The sequence below is a fragment of the Rhinoderma darwinii genome, chromosome 3, assembly GCF_050947455.1.
Source record: "Rhinoderma darwinii isolate aRhiDar2 chromosome 3, aRhiDar2.hap1, whole genome shotgun sequence".
In the NCBI taxonomy this organism is placed as follows: Eukaryota; Metazoa; Chordata; class Amphibia; order Anura; family Rhinodermatidae; genus Rhinoderma; species Rhinoderma darwinii.
This window is the reverse complement of record NC_134689.1, coordinates 193,066,977-193,087,430: the sequence shown is the minus strand read 5'-3', so window position 1 is coordinate 193,087,430 and position 20,454 is coordinate 193,066,977.

The window sequence follows — 20,454 nt, the reverse complement described above, 5'->3', positions numbered from 1 at the left end:
AAAAATTGGTGTATCTTTCGTGACAAAAGTATTGGTTCAGAGGTATGAAAATGTATTTCATAATTTAAAAGAGATACACAGTATGGACAAAAGTATTCGGACACATCTTAATCATTGAATTCAGGTGTATCATTCAGTCCCATTGTCACAGAACAAGTCAGTTTGTCAATTTCCTTCCCCCCTAGATATTCCACGATCAACTGTGAGTGGTATTATTGCAAAGTGGAAGCATTTAGGAACCACAACAACTCTACCACGAAGTGTCAGACCATGTAAAGCTACAAAGTGGGGTCGCCGAGTGCTGAGGCATATAGTGCATAAAAGTCGCCAATGCCCTGCTGACTTAATAACTGCAGAGTTCTAAACCTCCTGTGGCATTAGCATCCGCACAAAAATGGTGCGCCGGGAGCTTCATGGCATGGGTTTCCATGAAAGAGGTACTGCATGCAGGCTTTATATCACCAAGCATCGGATGGAGTGGGGATAAATTACACCACTACTGGACTCTGTAACAGTGGAAACGTGTTCTGTGGAGTCACGCTTTTCTATCTGGCAGTCTGATGGATGAGTGTGGGTTTGACGAATACCAGTAGAACGTTCCCTGCCTGACTGCAATGTTATTGTGATCTAGACCCAATCGTTGTGTCACTGGCCACCTTTGCTCATTATGGTCTGTAGCATTACCAGTAGACCATAAAGTTTTAAGTTATAAATTACTGTTAGCACACAGCGTATCCGCTCTGGGTGCCGCAGGGAATTCCGTCCTAAAAACTGCACCAAATTGTGTTGCAGTTTTTCTGCCAGAATGTCCCCTGCGGAAAACTGCACGTAGAAAAAAAAAGTTTGATACTTAAGTAGCCATGCCCTGTGATTGGCTGCAGCGGTCACATGGGATGAAACGTCGTCCCAGGAGGCCGGCTGGAATGAATAAATTTTGGGTAAGTATAAGATCTTTTTTTCTGAATTGCATTTTTTTTCTTTTCTGCTGCAAAAAAAACGCAACATCTGCTATTTTTTGTGGGTTTTACCTCCCATTGAATTCAATGGGGAAAACCTGCAACAAATAAGAAGCAAATACTCAAATACAATTGACATGCTGCGGAATAAAAAAACGCACACAAGTCAATTTCTCAGCATTTTTTACGCTCATTATTTACGCAGTGTATGGATGTGATTTGTTGAAATTTCATCCACTTTACTGCTACTGTATTATGCTGCGGATTTTCTGCACTTAATCCATTGCGGAAAATCCATAGTATATTCGCTACGTGTGAACTTACCTTTATACCACACATACAATAACAAGACTGACATATACATGTTAATAGGGGTAAACTCAAGACTAAAACAATAGACTGCACCACACAGCCTTGTCTTAATAATTTATTTTCTATGTTTAATGTGTCAATATCATTTAATTATTTTTTTTCTAAATTTGAGCTCAGCATTTGCAGATCTATTAGTCTATAATATATTACATTTGTCAATTTTGGCTTTGAAAGCACTAAATTTACTTCCACATTCCTCGTTGCTAACCAGTATTCCACCAGTAAACAAATTGTCTGCTGACCGTTGTTATGTGAAATCCATGTACCGTTCTCTTTTCTATGTATACAGATTTTTTTCTGGTCCTCTACGTGCAGGCTCCATTAGTCCAGCCGAAGTACTCTCTGCTCTTATATCGGAAATGACCGACTGCCCGTGTCTCTCTAATGTGACGTTCTCTTCATAGTCATCCGGTCTCGGCAGTCAGACAGGATCACAGATTTTGCACATTACAGACAGAAAATGAAAAAAAAAAAAACAGGGGTTGAAGTTAACAGACGCAGTCATGATTTATTGTGGCAGCACTGTGGCACCAATCGGGGTTATTTTATCTTAAATGAGAAATACACTTAAAGCTTCATTTTTTCAAAAGTACGTGGCTCAATAGCTATTGATGACAAGTGTATACGTCTTTGGAATTCTGTATATTAGCATAATGTAGAATCTCACTTTTTGCATAGACATGCCTCGGGGGCTCAGCATTAGTAATCATAACACATGCATTAAGAATTCACGACTGCGTTCTGTGTCTGGAGAAAGTGAAATGTCACGAGCTTCCTAGAAATACTTATTACCAGACATGGCATTACTGTACAAGTCTGGCACAAACACGCTGTTCCTACTGACTATACTGTTACCCACATGGTGCTATATTAATTAACAGCACATTAAATACTGTATGGGTTTTTCCAGAGACGTCACTTGGAATGGAAATTAAAAATAAATCTCTTGGATTCATAGAGCTAAAAAATGTCCTCTCCCTGGAGCTGTGCAGACACCTGTCCTGATGGCAGACAGAAAGATGCCCGTCTCCCTGGCATCATTAGGAGGAGACAAGCCCAGGGTAATTACCTGTACAGATAAACACCTATCCATTAACACTTCATTGTCAAGTTCATCAAGCAGTAGCTGATCCCACACCCCCCTCTCTGCTGCCCAAATACCGTCTTGCATTGTAAAAGAAATTGAATTATACATCAAAGTCTTCTTAGTGGAAAGACAGAGTTGAACTTTTACAACAGGAAACAAATCCTCTTGAAAACACTGATTTTGTGCTCGGAACTAATAATAATAATAATAATAATAGTTTCCTTGAATAGTCACTCATTTAATTTCACTTTCATTTTGTAGAGGTTGTCTGTTTTACTCAATCCCTCTCTACATTCCCTTTCAATAATCCTCCTGTATTAGGCCCCTTGCACACGACCATATTTTTCAACCGTAATTATGAACCCATTAATTTCTATGGGCTTTGGACACCTTTCCGTATTTTTACGGATGGGTGTCTGTTACGTAGATATGATCCGTAAAATGTAGAACATGTCCTATTCTTGTCCGTAATTACGGCACAGACTCCCCATAGAGGTCTATGGGTGCTTCCGTAATTATGGACGGCTACAGATGTTCACCCATAGCTGTCTGTAATTACGGAAGCATTGGTAGGCAACGCCAGACATCATTTGTGGTTTTCTTCTTTTTACGGACCCGTGTATATATATGGATGCACTACGGACCATATTTGCAGATACCATTCCGTATATGCAGATAAGTTGCGGATGACTACAGATCCGTATTTACGGACAGTATTTATTGATGGATGAAAATACGGTCGTGTACATGGGACCGATTACAGGCACGGCTGGCTGCGGACAGCCACCCGCATTTTCGGGCCGTGCTCCCATACAAAGTATGGGAGCACCCCCCATTAAAAGCAAAAGAACGGACATGTCCTATCTATAGCGGAGGCTTTTTACGGCCCGGACACCTTCCAGTAAATATATGGGAAGGTGTCCGTGGACGATAGAAATGAATGGGTGCGTAATTGCGGACCATAATTATGGTCCGCAATTCCGGACGAATTCTACGGTCGTGGGCATGGGGCCTTACCTAGCACCAAGAGCTATTACCAGTTCATTGCTTGGTACTGGAGAACTGGGGGCAAGCAATGAAAACTGGGTGTCTTGCCCAGCTGCTGAAAGTAAAGTACCACTGCCACATCAGCACCCTAAGGCTGGGTTCCCACGGGTCGGATACGCTGCATAAAAATGGCGCAGCATATCCGACCTAGAACCCGCAGTACCTTCCGTCCGAAAAAACGGACCACATTTATTAATGTCGCAACACTTAGTTTTCTGTTGTGGCTTTTGCATTCCCATTGAATTCAATGGGGAAAACCCGCAATAGAAAATCAACAAAAACGCAGCATAAATTGACATGTTGCGGAATTAAATTCCGCACAGCAGGTCAATTTATTAACGTTTACGTTGCTTTTTTTTCCACAGCGTGGGAATGAGACTTTCTAAATCTCATCCACTTTGATGCTACTGTAAATGCTGCGGAATTTCCGCTAACAATTCTGTTACGGAAATTCCGCAGCGTTTACGCTACGTGGGAACCTGGCCTTAGTTTCAGTTCACACGTTGCGTAAATACTGCTGATTTTCCGCAACGGAATTAGTTTTGAAAATTCTGCAGCAAATAGAGTAGCAGCAGGGTGGATGATATAGAGCAAATCTCATCCACACTGTGCGTAAATACTGAGCGGAAGAAATGCACAGAAATTGACATGCGGTGCAGAATTTTATTCCGCAGCAAGTTAATTGTATTTGCGTAAACGCTGCTTATTTGTTGCGGGTTCTCCCCATTGAATACAATGGGGAGGTAAAACCCGCAACAAATAGCAGTTGTTGTGTTTTTTTGCAGCTGGTTCGCAGCGATTCTGCCCACTTGGTCAAAAGTTAAAACACGCCCAGTTGGGCATTAAGAAAGTCATTAGCATAAATCTAAAATAGGTCATAACTTGGTGAAAATAGATAGTTTTTCTAAATAAAAACCACTGCTGTTACTTACATTACAGCGCCGATCACATTATGTAGAAGATGGGCCACATATAATGTGGTGACAGAGCCTCACTTTTTCTGAGTGTTCCACTCAGGGTTGCCAACCTCCACTTCATAAATTTCTGGACAACTGAACTAAAAATCACGGACAGACCAAAATTTTTACGGACAAATTACAAAATCATTTCCTGTGCACTGTGCAGTGTGCTAGGAGTGAAACCAATCACAGCTCCGCTTGTAGCTTTCCCCCGCTAACTCAGGTGATGTTTTCTCTGATTAGAGATGTTCACTTTCCCTTTTTTTCTTCATCCTGCCCAGACCACTGTGACGATTTATTCCAGCCACTCACTACTCGTATCTGCAAAATTTTACACAGACATGTTGGTTTCTCGCTTGTATATAGCGCCACACAGCCCCCCTTGTAAATAGTACCACACAGCCCTCCTTGTAAATAATGCCACACTGCCCCCTTGTAAATAGCGCCACACAGCTCCCCCTTGTAAAGAGCGCCACACAGCTCCCGTTGTAAAGAGCGCCACACAGCCCCCCTTGTAAAGAGCGCCACACAGCCCCCCTTGTAAAGAGCGCCACACAGCCCGGCTTGTAGATAGCGCCACACAGCCCGGCTTGTAGATAGCGCCACACAGCCCCCTTGTAAATAGTGCCACATAGCCCCCCTTGTAAATAGCGCCACACTGCCCCCCTTGTAAATAACGCCACACAGTTCTCCCTTGTAAAGAGCGCCACACGGCCCCCCTTGTAAAGAGCACCACACAGTCCCCCTGCTAAAGAGCGCCACATAGCCCCCTTGTAAAGAGCACCACACACAGCCCCCCCTTGAAAATAGCGTCTCACTGCCCCTCTTGAAAATAGCACCACTGCCCCCCCTTGAAAATAGCACCACTGCCCCCCTTGAAAATAGCACCACACAGCCCCCCACTTTGAAAATAGCAACACACAGCCCCCCACCTTGAAAAAAAAACCACACTGCAAACAGAGCGGAGAGCGTAAGTGGTAGCCTACCTCTCTCCGCTCTGCTTGGCATGATTTATCGTTAGGAGGAGCCGAGGAGGTCAGGTCATGCAGTGGTGGCGTTCCACTTCTGACTGGTGTGGGTGATGGACCAGTCCAGTCACCTGACCTGAATCACCTGACCTCATGTCGCTGACGTGAGGTCAGGTGACAGGTCAGACGACTGGCTTGGTCCACTCCCGGCACCGACCTCACTTACCTGCGGCCAGCCTGCATAATTTCAGATTCTGCAGAAGTCAAGCGGAATCTGAAAATATTCCAGGCCGCGGCCACTCTTCCTTTGCACTGCGCATGTACATTTTGGCGCAAGCGCAGTGCAAAGTTCCGGGAAAATAAGGAAAAATCCTGGACGGTGCTTTTTTCTGCTGCACGCTATGGATGGCAGAATAAAACACCTATTTTTGCAGCCTGTCCATAAATTTACGGACGGTTTGCAACCTTGGTTCCACTCCTGGTTTTGGCCTCCAAATACTGATGAAAATACTGAACAACATGCTGTCATGTCAGGCCCCATTCACATGATCATAGTGTTTTTTACTGTCTACAAATACAGATCCATAGTAATCCGCATGTCATACGCATAACTTGCACGCTGTCCGCAAATACGGTCCGTAGTGCATCCATATTTACAGATCCGCCAAAAAAAGGGAGGCTACAAGTTATGTCACCAACATGTCCAAATCCCCTTGAAAAGGTCACATGATTGCTCAGGTGTCATTTTCTTGGGGAATCCCCTGCCGTCACATAGCAATGCTTCCGCAATTACGGACAGCTAAGGATGCGTATCTTCCTGCTCATAGACTTCTATTGGCGAGTCTGTGCCGCAATTGCGTACAGGAATAAGACATGTTCTATATTTTGCGGATAATTTCTACAGCTGGACACACATCTGTAAATATACAGAAAGGTGTTTGTGCCTATAGAAATCAATGAGTACGCAGAGTATCTATAATTACGGATAAAAAGTACAGTCGTATGCAGGGGCCTTAAAGTGACCTTAGTAATATCAGTCGTTCTCAATAAAGTGCACATTAGGAGCAACTTCTACCCTTATACGGTTTTATATGTAGGGAAAAGGTAAATGCTTTTCTAGATCTTTCAAGTTAAATCAGCTTTTTAGAATTCTTTTAGCAGCATTCCTTTATCCAAATCACAGATCTCATTCCACACTTTATAAATCCTGTACTGTGACAATAAATTGATTTAAAATCGAATTATAAACATACAACTAGTCTTTAAAATTAAAAAAAATTCTGCATAAAATTGATTGCGTGGTACTTCACAACAATCTTTATGCTAATGACTTGACGGGATAATGAGGCAAAGTGATGTCAATAGCAAGTGACATCTGACTACTGCTATTTCAATCAATTATATTTGGTTGCTGCAAAACGTAAAACACTTATTTACTCATGCGAAAAAATAACAGCAACCATACTTTCCATACAAAGCAAATATTTGGAGTCATTCACAAAATAAAAGTAAGATTTCGCCAGAAATGGCCAATATAGTTTAAAATTCTTCACCCAAACTATGCATTGCATTTTGTTTGACATACTGTCATTGTCATTGCTCAGGGAAGATTTCCAATGTGTTGTAAAACGCCAAGCAATGTAAATAAGCCTTCTCTTCTCTCATAGAAAAGGGAAGTATTGCTACTCTGCTGTGTTATCAGTATCACTGGCACAGGAGGGGTTCAGAGAACAGTTCTTTGTCTGTTGCTGACACATCTGGCTATTTTTGATGTATTAAAAAAAATAATCTACATTTAAAGGGATTGTCCAGTTTAGAAAACCCATTTTCATATACCCTCCTATGGAATTCTAAGTTAATAAAGGGGGGTAACCTGTTCAGAATCCTCATATTTTGACTAGAGTGGAGAGCAGTTACTAAGAATGTCTCTGCATTACACAGACAAGCCATTAATTTGAAAGAACAATGTGTAATACTTAATTTCACCAGTGGTGGTGCTGCAGGGAATTTTAACACTGACAGATTCCGCCTCAGATTACAGCTGATCGCTGGGGTTTCAGCAGGGGGGACACTTTGTGATCTGCTTATTGTCAAGGGATCCTTCTAACAAGTAGGGAATTGTCTGAAGCGGAGTACCCCTTTAAACCAGTTGCACATGCACAAGTTAGCATGAGAGAGGAAAGTTGCCCCTAAATCCCCAGCAAAAAAAATCGCCATTTGGACAGTGCTGATTTTAAAGTTTAAATGAGGAGCATGCTGAAATAAAAAATCATCTTTTGGAAAGGGTTTCCCTGGTAAGCTACATAATTTACAGAGGCCGGAAAACATTGGCCTTGTTCCTATCAGCAACATGTTGTCAATGGATAGAAAGTTGTCTCTATGGACTGTCTCCTGTGCTCCAGGGTATACACTCCCAGCTCCTGCTGAGGTGGCCTTTTATCATACAAGAAGCATGTTGCTCATCAACTATACCATGCTGGCAGTCAACTGAACTAACTCCAAAACAAACTAATATTTTAAATGAATGTTTAACTTAAAAACTTAAAGGAGTAATATAAATAAGTTATACCAGCATTTTAACACCAAGTATCACCTTGCATGGAAGGAACAGCATTTTTGTCTATAATGAATGAGCTGGCAGGCTGCTACTACCTCCTCAGTGGTTTTAATGAATGCATACAATGCATTCGGAAAGTCTTCAGATCCTGTACATTTTTTCAGATTTTGTTATGTTGAGGTCTTGTGCTAAAATGCTGCCACCACCATGCTTTACTGTAGGTATGGTATTGGGCAGGTGATGAGCAGTGATGGTTGACCTTCTGGAACTTTCTCCCATTTGCAAACAGGATCTTTGGAGCTCAGCCGGAGTGACCATTGGGTTGTTGGTCACCTCTCTTACCATGGCCATCTCCCCCCGATTACTTAGTTTGATAGGATGACCCACTCTAGAAGAGTCCTGGTTGTTCCAAACTTCTTCCATTTAAGAATTATGGAGGCCACTGAGCTCTAGGGAACTTTCAGTGCAGCAGAATTTTTTTTATACCCTTCTCCAGATTTGTGCCTCCACACAATCCTGTCTCTACGGGCGGTTCTTTCCTCCTCATGGCTTGGTTTTTTCTCTGATATGCAATGTCAGCTGTGAGACATTATATAGACAGGGGTGTGTCTTTCCAAATCATGTCCAATCAAGTGAATTTACCACAGGTGGACTCCAATCAAGGTGTAGAAACCCTTCAAAGATGCTCTAGAGAAATGGGAGGCACCCAGTGCTAAATTTCAAGTGTCATAGCAAAGGGTCTGAATACTTATGTCCATGTGAAATTTGAGTTTTTCATTTTTTAATAAATTTGCAAAAATTTGCAAAATTCTGTTTTCACTTTGTCATTATGGGGTATTGAGTGCAGAATGATGGGGGAAAACGTGATTTTTATTTTATTTTAGCACAAGGCCTCAACATAACAAAATATGTAAAAAGTTAAAGGGTCTGAAGACTTTCCGAATGCACTGTATACACTAGAGGAACCAGTGCCTGCAACATCATGTCACTCAGAGGCTGACATACCACATAGGGAGTCTGTGCAGCTGCAGCCCTTTCCGGAAGGCAAAGGAGCCTGCTGCAAACGTAGGCTTCATGCACACTTCCATCATCATTTTCACGGCCGTTTTTCACGGATCCGTGTGTCCGTGATTGGAATAGTGTGCTTCCCGTGTGTACTCCGTGTACACTTCCGTGTTTCAGTTTCCGAGAGGAAACTGAAACCCGTTCACACTATGTACACGATATTGTGAGTGCCGCACATGCTATTCCCTGTCCAGCGGTACTCACTGTCCAGGGTGCTGAAAGAGTTACTGCCGATCAGTGCAGCCCTTTAACTCTTTCAGCACCCTGGACAGAGACTACCGCTGGACAGGGAATACCATGCGCGGCGCTCACAATATAGATTAATGGTTCATTTAAAAAAACCTGCAACAAAAAAAAAGTTAGTACTTACCCAGAACTCCCTGCTTGCCTGCTTCTTCCTCAAGTCCGGCCTCCTGAGATGACGCTTCAGACCATGTGACAGCTGCAGCCAATCACAGGCTGCAGCGGTCACATGGACTTCTACGTCATCCAGGGAGGTCGGACTAGATGTCAGAAGAGGGACGCATCACCAAGACAGCGGCCGGGGTACGTATGAACTTATTTTTCTTAATATCGCTGCGTTCCAGCACTAATCAGCAGCCTCTTCTCTCTATCAGTGCTGACAGAGAGAAGGAGCTGCCAATTAGTGCAGTGCAATATCTGTCTGTATGTGTACCTCTGCCCGCTCGGCCATTGGTAGGCAACGGCTCCATCACACACGGACGGCACACGGATGCCTTCCGTGTACCTTCAGTTTTTTTGACGGCCCCATTGACTTGCATGGGCCTCACGGTCACGGAATCTTGGACCAAAGTAGGACATGCTCTACTTTTGTCTGAACGGAGCAACGGGAACAAAAAAACTGAAGTGTGCATGGCCCCATTGAAATGAATGGGTCAGGGTGCTAGCTGTCTGAAAAACGGCTAGCACCCTGAAGAAAAAGACTGAAATGGGCATGAGGCCTTAAAAGGGACTCTATTAATGATTTCTTTAGTGCACAATCACAATCTTGATGATTGGCATAATGAGATCAAGATACAATGCAAAAGATTGAGTATAATGGTTACAGTAATCCATGATGATTCTTCCATCATTATAAGAGTGTATTCATGCATGCAGATTTTGATCAGGTTTTCTTAAGGTTTTTGAAGCCATATCATAAGGAGAGACAAAGTATAAAGAATAGATACTATTTCTCCTCTTATTTGAATCCACCTCTGGTTTTCCCTTCAAAAACGGCATTAAAAAATCTGAACAAAACCTGCACGTGTGACTACAACCTTACTCAAGTATGAGAGCTTGCAAATCATAAGATTTGGCGTTAGAACTGCTATTATTTATTTTTATATTCAATGCAGAAAATTTGCTTTGTAGATCATTGTTTCTATGGTACCCACCAGATTTACTTTATACGATCAAGCGTGTTTTACACTAAATAATTTATATGGCACTTTGGTTAATATGTAACAATCATACGCTGATTAAGTTAATTAAGTTTAAATAAAAGTTTAATCAAGTCCTTCTATCAGTAGCCTAGACAGCATTCGAACTATTCATTTTCTTAAATATCATATATCGCTTTGTGTGTCATCATGTCTAACATAATAGCAAATAACAGAATCTAGCCCTAACAAGACTTCAAGTGTAGCTAAATGATTGACAAACTTCTGACATGTCAGAAGTTTGGATTGGTGGAGGTCCGAGCACTGAGGCCCCCACCAATCGCTAGAACGAAGCAGCTGAAGCGCTCGCGTGAGCGCTCAGCCGCTTCGTGTTTGTTCGGCTTTTTCCGGGAAGCCAATGTATCGGAGTACGGGCTTGTAGACTTTCTATTGAGTCCGTACACCGATACATTTATTTCCGGAAAAAGCCGAACAGACACGAAGCGGCTGAGCGCTCACGCGAGTGCTCCAGCTGCTTCCTTCTAGCGATTGGTGGGGGTCTCAGTGCTCGGACCCCCACCAATCAAAACTTCGGACATGTCACTATGACATGTCAGAAATTTGTCAAACGTTTAGCTGCACTTTAAAGTGTACAAGCATTTAGGAGGGACCCAGGTTAATATAGTAGGAAATTGCAGTCTTTAATTTGCTCATGGACTGCAGACTATAAACTGTTGAAAACTAACGGTAGTCGGTTATAAGCAAGTCATTAGAAATTTTTCACATCTTCCCTGCTGTATCAGAAGACTTTACCTTGATCACCTCTTTTTCCTTATGCAGTGATACAGTGATAACTATTGAATAGATTGCTTTCTCCTAGGCAGGCAGCTCCCTTCAGCTGCTACAAAGGATCAGATGTACTGTAATAGGTTCTTATGTGAGAAGTTCAACCACACACTGGGCAGAAGTTGTGCTGGGACGTGGCCTAGACATGGTGCCATGAATTTGCACTTCTCAGGAGCTCCCGCTACCCGGCCACCATTATGCCAGAAAAGACACATAACCAGCTTATCAGTCCTCCTCCAGAGGCATGGGAAGAAAGAGGGGAATCTGTGGCACCCAATTTGCGATTACTTGGTCTGTACTAACTCAGACTCCTACTTAGTGCCTCCTCTCTGACTTACGCTCCGAGCCTGGAATCGTCCCCATAAAACTCGGCTCCACTACTTCCAGCAGCACAAACCGGCTAACTGACCCCAGGCCCCCCTCACAGTCACCCATGATAGAACCCATGATGCACAGGCTAGAGATGCTACGTCAATGCAACTTTGAAGGAAAACAGAAATCAGTGGACCACCTGGGTACCAAAGTCCACTATCTTGAAGTGTCTATTACCACTGCAGGATCACCATGCCCCTCTGTGAACCCTCTGATCTACCAGGCCTGTTTAATTTACTCAGGGTTGACTGAATCATGGCAGCCCTTCTCTTCCGTCACCCACCACCTGGTACCCGTGCTGTCTATCCCAAAGACGACCAATTTCATTTGCCACTGAACTGTGACCTGACAGAGGGGTAATTATGCCCCCAAGCTACTCAGAAAACATTTGACTGTTTGGATTCTCCTGAACTCTCCATCTCCTTTGCTTCCCCTCAGCCATGCTTATTTTTCTTCCCTCGCATTGTTGTACCTTGTTCACCTCCTTGCACTGATTGATATCTTTAGGAGCCCACAAGAATCACATATATTCACCTGCTACCTCAAGGCCCACCTGGACTGCACTATAATGACTTTTCCTCCTCGTTTGTCCTCCTAAGTGGCTTTTTTGTATTTCCATTACCTTTGGCCTTTAGAGAGTTATCTGTGGTCTAATATTTTTTCCCAACTTGACAACTTCATCATTCCCATTCCCCACCATGCCTCTGTTTTTTATGTACAACATGTTTGACCATTTCTCTCTCTAGGTTATGCTTTGCTTACATGCTTTAAATAATGGGTCTCTCATTCTATCCTCATACATTTCTTAGATCAGGGAGTGTTGCCTTCTCTACCTGTATTGCTTTTTCCCCTAGGTCAAGAAGGCTCCTGACCTTGTGGGACCCCTATTATCTACTCTGCCTTATCACTTTTCCCTCAAGCTACCTTTCTCTTTCACCTTACTCTCCACCCCACCTTTTTTTTTTTTTTTACTTTTTTCCCCTCAAAATCCTTTCCTTTGACATCAGGAGCCTGAGCAACCCTGAGAAACAGACTATGCTCTTTAACAAACCTTTGGTGTCCTCGGGCTCAAATTGTGTTAATGCAAGAAGTTCACTTTAGACAAGATTGTTTCCTCAAACTCTCCAACCGAGGGTATGATTTCAGTTATCACAGCTGTCCAATTGACTCGAGGTCCAGGGAAGTTAGTATACAGCATGTTCTTTACTGTTGCAACTCATTAACACTTGCTGTGATGGAGAGGAGAGATTCCTAGTTTACAATAGCCACCAAAACATAAACCTTTGCCTCTATTTATGTACAGGATTCCAACCAGACTGCATGTTTAGACCTTCATCAAAGGTACCCTAGTGATTGATGGAAAATTCAATTTAGTCCTTGATCCCGAGCTGGAAGAATCTAAAGGTGCTGCGCCCCCAACTCACTCTATCTTTAAACAATGTATATGTTTACTTCACTCTCACCATATTTTAGATGTCTGGCTTATACAGTACTACACCCAAGAGAGAAAGACTGCTCATTCCCTTCACACCCAAGAGAGAAAGACTGCTGTATTCCCTTCACACTACCATCACACAGGGATTGATTTCTTGTGAGACTTCATGAGTTTAGATTGTGATGGGCTCACAAATAGAGACTTCTCACCTCTCAAATAACTTCCCAATTTCCATTACACTTGCCTTAAAGGGGCCCCATCCACCAAAAGGCCACTGGCGCTTAAACAAGTCCCTACTTATCCAAATAAATTCATTCAGAAATGTAATTTTTTTTCTAAACCAATGCTGACCCATCTGTTTCTATTTGGAAAGCACATAAATATTGTATTCAGGGTTTTCACATGGAGCATTGTGTTTGGGTGAAGTGCAACCTTTTACTTAAAAAACAAAACACATTGCAACCTCACATAAGCACAATCTGACTGCGTCCAGTGTCTCGGGAACTCACTTCCCTTAACAGGAACGCCTTCATTTTCTTGATAATCATGTCACTTTTACAGCAAAACCCAAAAACCATGGAGGTATTTCTGTTTTTCTTCCATCCCACCGCACAAATATATATATTTTCAGTTTCCCAGTACAGTCTATGGTTCAATACAACTTGTCCCACAAAAAACAAGCCCTCATACAACTATGTTGACGCTCTGGCCAGGAAATCCGCTCCAGGAGGAGCCCCTGACTTCACTGTCAATATATATGGACAGTGATGGCAGGGGCTCCCTCTATGAGCAGAATCCAGGGCCAGATTGTCGGTAACGCTCTGGCCGGTGATTCCGCTCCAGGAGGAGTGAATGGCAGAGCAGGAAGCACATAGTTTCCTGCACTGCCATAATATTCAATTAGTTCTGCGTCCTGAGGACGCAGTTACAATTGAACATGGCAGTTGCTAGGACACGACCGGGACAGTAATTTGCTGGGACTGTCACTGTAAATTCGGTAAAGTTCGGGACTGTTGGCAGCTATGCCCATGCCGCCTGGTCCCGCCTGCCCCCCTAGCTACTCCCTTGGTTAATGAGATGTGAATGGAACACTTGACCACCTTCGGGAGGAAAAATGCTTCCACAGTAGACGTGGTTCCAGTGACTTCACTTTACCTACTCTGCTGACTATGCCCGCCTCCCGAATGCCCAGGCCTAGCTGTTGGTTCATTTATATTCAGGTATGCTCTATCCATCACACCCAGCAGCATGTGCATAGATTTCGCATTATTGTTATTATTATTGGTGACAGTCACCAATCTATATATATATACATATATGTGTGTGTCTGTATGTATGTATGTATATATATATATATATATATATATATATATACACGTGTATATGTATGTGTGTATATATATATATATATATATATATATATATATAGTAACATTGCAAAAGACCCTTTCGTGTTCTATAGATTAACCATCACAGCAAGACCCTTTCGTGAAGTATCTTAAAATATAAGCCTCTTTAGAAGTGTTACCAATATCTTGTATACCGGCCCACTCTGAAATTTTATAGCCTAATTTCCAGAAAGTGACCAATAGACGCTATTAGGATTATACTATTTGATTTAATAATGCCATCAATTAATATCACATTGAGAAAGAAATGGATGTGTTTAGAAGCACATTAGCAGGCCATTTAAGATTAGCTAATGCTAAAATGCTGCGCTGTAATTTCTAGTCCAGATACATTTATATACTATTTGAAAAACAACTAGAACCTAATATATAATTATTTCTTTTTTCACATGCAAAATATATGTTACTGGTTTATAAAGTTATTCAGCATTTAGATCAGGTTTTGATCAAAATGTTATTTACCTCCAACCTACAGTTACACATGTATGGATCTGGTGAAATTAACCTGCAATATATTAACTGCTTCTGTCAGTATATTACATGTTTTAATCTGGTTAATTTATGGAAAGGAGCATCAATCACAGGGATAACTTGTTCCTGTACTATTTTTATTTCACCAAACATATGGGGGAGTGGCTAAGAACCTGGGACTTATCAGGCGAAGGAAGAAAAGAATTGGTCTTGCCAAAAAATGTACCATGCCAAGTGTGCTTGACAGCACTCGCAAACATTGTGTCGTTGGTAGATCTATCAGTTTTAGAGATGATAACAAAGATTCATAAGCTCATTGGCACCGATCTGTGATTTGTTATGGCAGATTTCTCAGTGACTACACCTAAGCAGCGACAGGAAATATCCAACATTTCTTATAAACTATTTGATAGACATCTACCTTTGGTTGGCATCTGATATGGTCTTTCGGTTCACAAAAAAGGGCTGACCTGACACATGGTCTTAACTATCAGGAGAATAAGGGTCCCATGGCCTCATTGTGTATTAGTAGGTGGAATAAGGAGAATCAGAACAGAGCTGGCCACACATTTTTAGTCATGGGAGTTATGCTTAATTGACCCACACCTAACAGACATTGGGTGGAATTAATTAAGAATTTCTTAAGACTGGCATTTCGAAAGAAGGCTGGAGTAAAGGCCCTTTTACACTGGCCAATTATCGGGCAAATGAACGCTCGTTCATCGGCTGATTGAATAGTTTTAAATGCCTAAAATATTATCGTTGTCGGGAGAAAATCTTCCTGCGTAAACAGGGAGACGTGCTGCCGACATGATAGAAATGTATAGGGACGAGTGAACAGAGTAACGACCGCTCGTCCACATACTAGCTCTTTGTTATAGGAGCAAATGAGCACCGATCAACGAGCTGTCTCGTTAATCGGCGCTCGTTTACATGGCCCACATCGGGCCGTGTAACACCACCTTAAGAGTAGCACACCTCTTAATAAATTAGACACATCTTTGGCTGTCCGCCTGCCAGAAGCTAGGAGTTGGCGGAGATTTGTGCTATAATTCAAGCCAGTTTTCTGGTATAAATGATAGTAAATGTGCTTGCTTTCGCTAAGCTCTGCTCACTGTTAAAAGTGACGGAGGTGGAGTAAAAATAGAAAAGTTGCTATATTTTTGCGCAAATTGCTACTTTTCTACGCCTGGAAACTGGCCTTGAAGGCATCAGAAATTTAATTGTCTACGGCCTAAATACTCCCTTAAGGTGAAAAAAAAAGACTGTTTTTATATGGCATAAGGCTATATCATAGTTGATAAAATAGTTGTATATACAGTAACTGAAAGATTATAACAAAAAAGAAAACACGGCCGGAGGAACAAATGTGTCTAATGCAGAAAATTCACCGACATTACACATGAATTATTTTATTAAAAAACCTTTCCCCCAAATAATTTTGATAAATAATATTGCATACCACTTTCTTAAAATTAGTGGTATTTTAACTGATGACTTGATTTATTTTGTAAATAATGGGAATCTTTCAATTTTAGGCTGTACATATTTGCTTAGTAATAAAAATATAGACAGAGAAGATTTGAAGAACATTAAGTGGAGGTGAAGTGTTTGAAGTGACCACTGAAGGAAAGTCTTACCAGTAGACTAAAGGGCCTTTTACACCTGCTGATATTCGGCCGGTGCAGCGAGTGCCGATCAACGAGACATACATTATTATCATATCGGCAGCGCGTCTACCTGCTTACACACGGAGATGTGCTGCTGACAACGATAATATTTCACTTTTTTTAAATGATACGATCAGCAGATGAACGAGCGTTTGCTAGTTCATATGCTGATCGCTGCTCTGTTTACACAGGTAGATGTGCTGACGACCATAATATTTCACTTTTTTAAAATGATACAATCAGCAGATGATCGAGAGTTTGCTCATTCATCTGCTGATCGCTGCCCTGTTTACACAGGGCAATTATCAGCAACGAGCGTTCTATGAACGCTTGTCTGCCCAATAATCGTCCTGTGTAAAAGGGCCTTAACTCCCTTGTTAAGTAAAAGTAGTTGAATCTTAGACCTTGGGATTAACCCCTTCCCGCACCTGGACGTAACTGTACGTCCAGGTGAGCAGTAACTTTGCGCACCTTGGCGTACAGTTACGTCCGCGCTTTAACAGTTAACTGCCGCGCGGCGCTACACCGCAGCGGCGGTTAACTGTGCAGGGTGTCAGCCCTGCTCTCCCCGTTGCCGATCAGCGGCCTGTCGCCGCTGAAATCGGCAATTAACCCCTTCGATGCGGTGGTCGATTGCGATCACCACATCGAAGAGGTTTACAGCGGATCGGCAGCCCCCCACATGTATTTGCGGGGGCTGGCGATCCTTATCATGGCAACCAGAGGCCAGACAATGACCTCCGGGTTGCCATGTACGGAAGCCTCGGAGGATCAGCCCCCGGCCGTAATGTGTTCCAGCAGCGATCAGAGCTGCCAGTCTAAGTGTCCCCTAGTGGGACAAGTGAAAAAAGTAAAAAAAAGATAATAAAAATGTTTTTAAAAAGTGTAAAAATAAAAGTTAGAAGTGACATAAAGAAAGAATGCTTTTTTTCCTATAATAAGTCTTTTATTATAGGAAAAAAATTAACACGTTAAAAAAAGTACACATATTTGGTATCGCCGCGTTCGTAACGACCCCAACTATAAAACTGTAATATTATTTTTCCCGCACGGTGAACACCGCAAAAAAAATAAACAAAAAACAGTGCCCGAATCACAATTTTTTGGTTACCAACCCTCCCAAAATATACAATAAAAAGTGATCAAAAAGTCGCACGTACGCCAAAATGGTACCAATACAAACTACATCCCGTCCCGCAAAAAACAAGCCCTTACATCGCTTTTTTGACTGAAAAATAAAAACGTTATGGCTCTCAGAATAGGGTGACACAAAAATGTATTTATTTTATAAATAAGTGATTTTATTGCACAAACGCTGCAAAACATAACAAAATTATATACATCTGGTATCGCTGTAATCGTATCGACCCGCAGAATAAAGTATAATGGTCATTTATAGCCCAGGGTGAAGGCCATAAAAAAACGAATAAAAAACATTGTCAGAATTGATGGTTTTTGGTCACCTTGCTTGCCAAAAAATGGAATAAAACGTGATCAAAAAAATTTCTGGTACCCCAAAATGGTACCAATGAAAACTACAGATTGTCCCGCAAAGAATAAACCCTCACACAGCTCCGGTGGAGAAAAAATAAAACCGTTCTGGCTCTCAGAATATGGCGATGCAAAATGTGCGGAGTGTTCCAAAAGCAGATAAGATCGGGCGCCATTTACCAGTGCGACACCGGTCACATATCTGCGGATTATTATTTATTTACTGCATTATTATACCCTCTTATTATACCCTGATGTACCCCGCACAGATAACATATACCCTGATGTACTCCGCACAGATAACATGTACCCTGATGTACCCCGCACAGATAACATGTACCCTGATGTACCCCGCACAGATTACATACGCCCCCACATTACAAACTGAAACACCAGTAAAACCCCAAACAGAGCAACTACCAAGCTACATCTGCGCCCCAAAAGCCAAATGACGCTCCCTCCCTTCTGAGCCCTGCAGCGTGCCCAAACACCAGTTTACATCCACAGATATGGCATCGCCATACCCGGGAGAACCCGGTTAATATTTTATGAGGTATTTGTCTTCAGTGGCACAAACTGGGCATAACATATAGTGCACTAAAGTGGCATATGAGTGGAAAATGTTAATTTTCACTCCGCACCATGCGCTGCGCATTAACCCCTTCGCGCACCACGACATAGCATGTCTTAGTGTGGGGGGTGATGTATGGAGCGTCTCACGTGAAAAATAAAGAATTTAAAACGGCAAAATCGGTTTTTTTGGTCACCTTCGCTCTAGCTAAAAATGTAATAAAAAGTGCTCAAACAGTTGTATGTACCAAAAAATGGTACCAATAAAAACGACCGCTCGTCCCTCAATAAATAAGCCCTCATACCGCTCTATTGACTGAAAAATAAAAAAGTTGTGGCTCTTCGAACGCGGGGAGGAAAAAACTAAAAAGGAAAAGAAAAAAATGGATCAGTCCAGAAAGGGTTAATTACTTTCTAATGAAAAACCATTTATGACCACACGTGGGGTATTGCCGTACTCGGGAGAAATTGCTTTACAAATGTTGGGCAGCTTTTACCCCCTTTATCCTTTGTAAAATTGAAAAAAATTCAACATTTTAGTGGAAGAAATGTTGATATTCATTTTCATGGCCCAATTCTAATAAATCCTGCAAAAGACTTGTGGGGTCTAAATGCCCACTATACCCCTAGATAGATTCTTTAAGTGGTGTAATTTTCACTTTTGGTGGGTTTCCACTGTTTTGGCCTCTCAGGGGCTTTGCAAATGCGACATGGCACCCAAAAACCATTTCAGCTAAATTTGAGCTCCCAAAGCCAAATAGCGCTCCTTGCCTTCTAAGCCCCGCTGTGGGTCCAAACAGCACTTTATTACCACATATGGCGTATTTACGTAATCGGGAGAAATGGTTTTAGAAATGTTTGGGTGCTTTTTCGCCTTTATTCCTTGTAAAAATTAAAAATGGCTACCTTTTTTCAGAAAAAAAGTCGATTTTTACCTTTACAGAATAATTCCAATGAATTCAGCAAAACAACCGTGTGGTCAAAATGCTAACTTTACCCCTAGAAAAATTCCTTGATGAGTGTAGTTTCCAAAATGGGGTCACTTTCCGGGGGATTCCACTATTTTGTTCCCTCCAGTGCAATTCAAACGCGACATGGCACTGAAAACTATACCAGCAAAATCAGAATTTCAAAATCCAAATGGTGCTCCTTCCCTTCTGAGTCCTGCTGTGGGTCCAAACAGCAGTTTATTACCACATATGGGGTATTGCTATAATCAGGAGAAATTGCTTTACATATGTTGGGGTGTTTTTTCTCTTTTATTCCTTGAAAAAATTACAAATTTCTACGTTTTTTCAGAAAAAAAGTTGATTTTCACCTTCACAAACTAATTCAAATAAATTTAGCAAAAAAAACTGTGGGTTCAAAATGCTAATTATACCCCTAGATAAATTCCCTGAGGGGTGTAGTTTCCAAAATGAGGTCACTTTTGGGGGTCTTTATTGTTTTGGCCCCACAAGACCTCTTCAAACCTGACATGGTACCTAAAATATATGCTAAAAAAAAGGAGGCCCCAAAATCCACTAGGTGCTCCTTTGCTTCTGAGGCCGGTGTTTCAGTCCATGACCGCACTAGGGCCACATGTGGGGTATTTCTAAAAACTGCAGAATCTGGGCAATAAATAATAAGTTAAATTTCTCGGGTAAAACCTCCTGTGGTATAGAAAAAAATGTATTACAAATGAATTTTGTAAAAAAAAAATGAAATTTGTAACTTTCACCTTTACTTTGCTTTAATTCCTGTGAAACGCCTAAAGGGTTAATACACTTTCTGAATGCTGTTTTGAATACTTTGAGG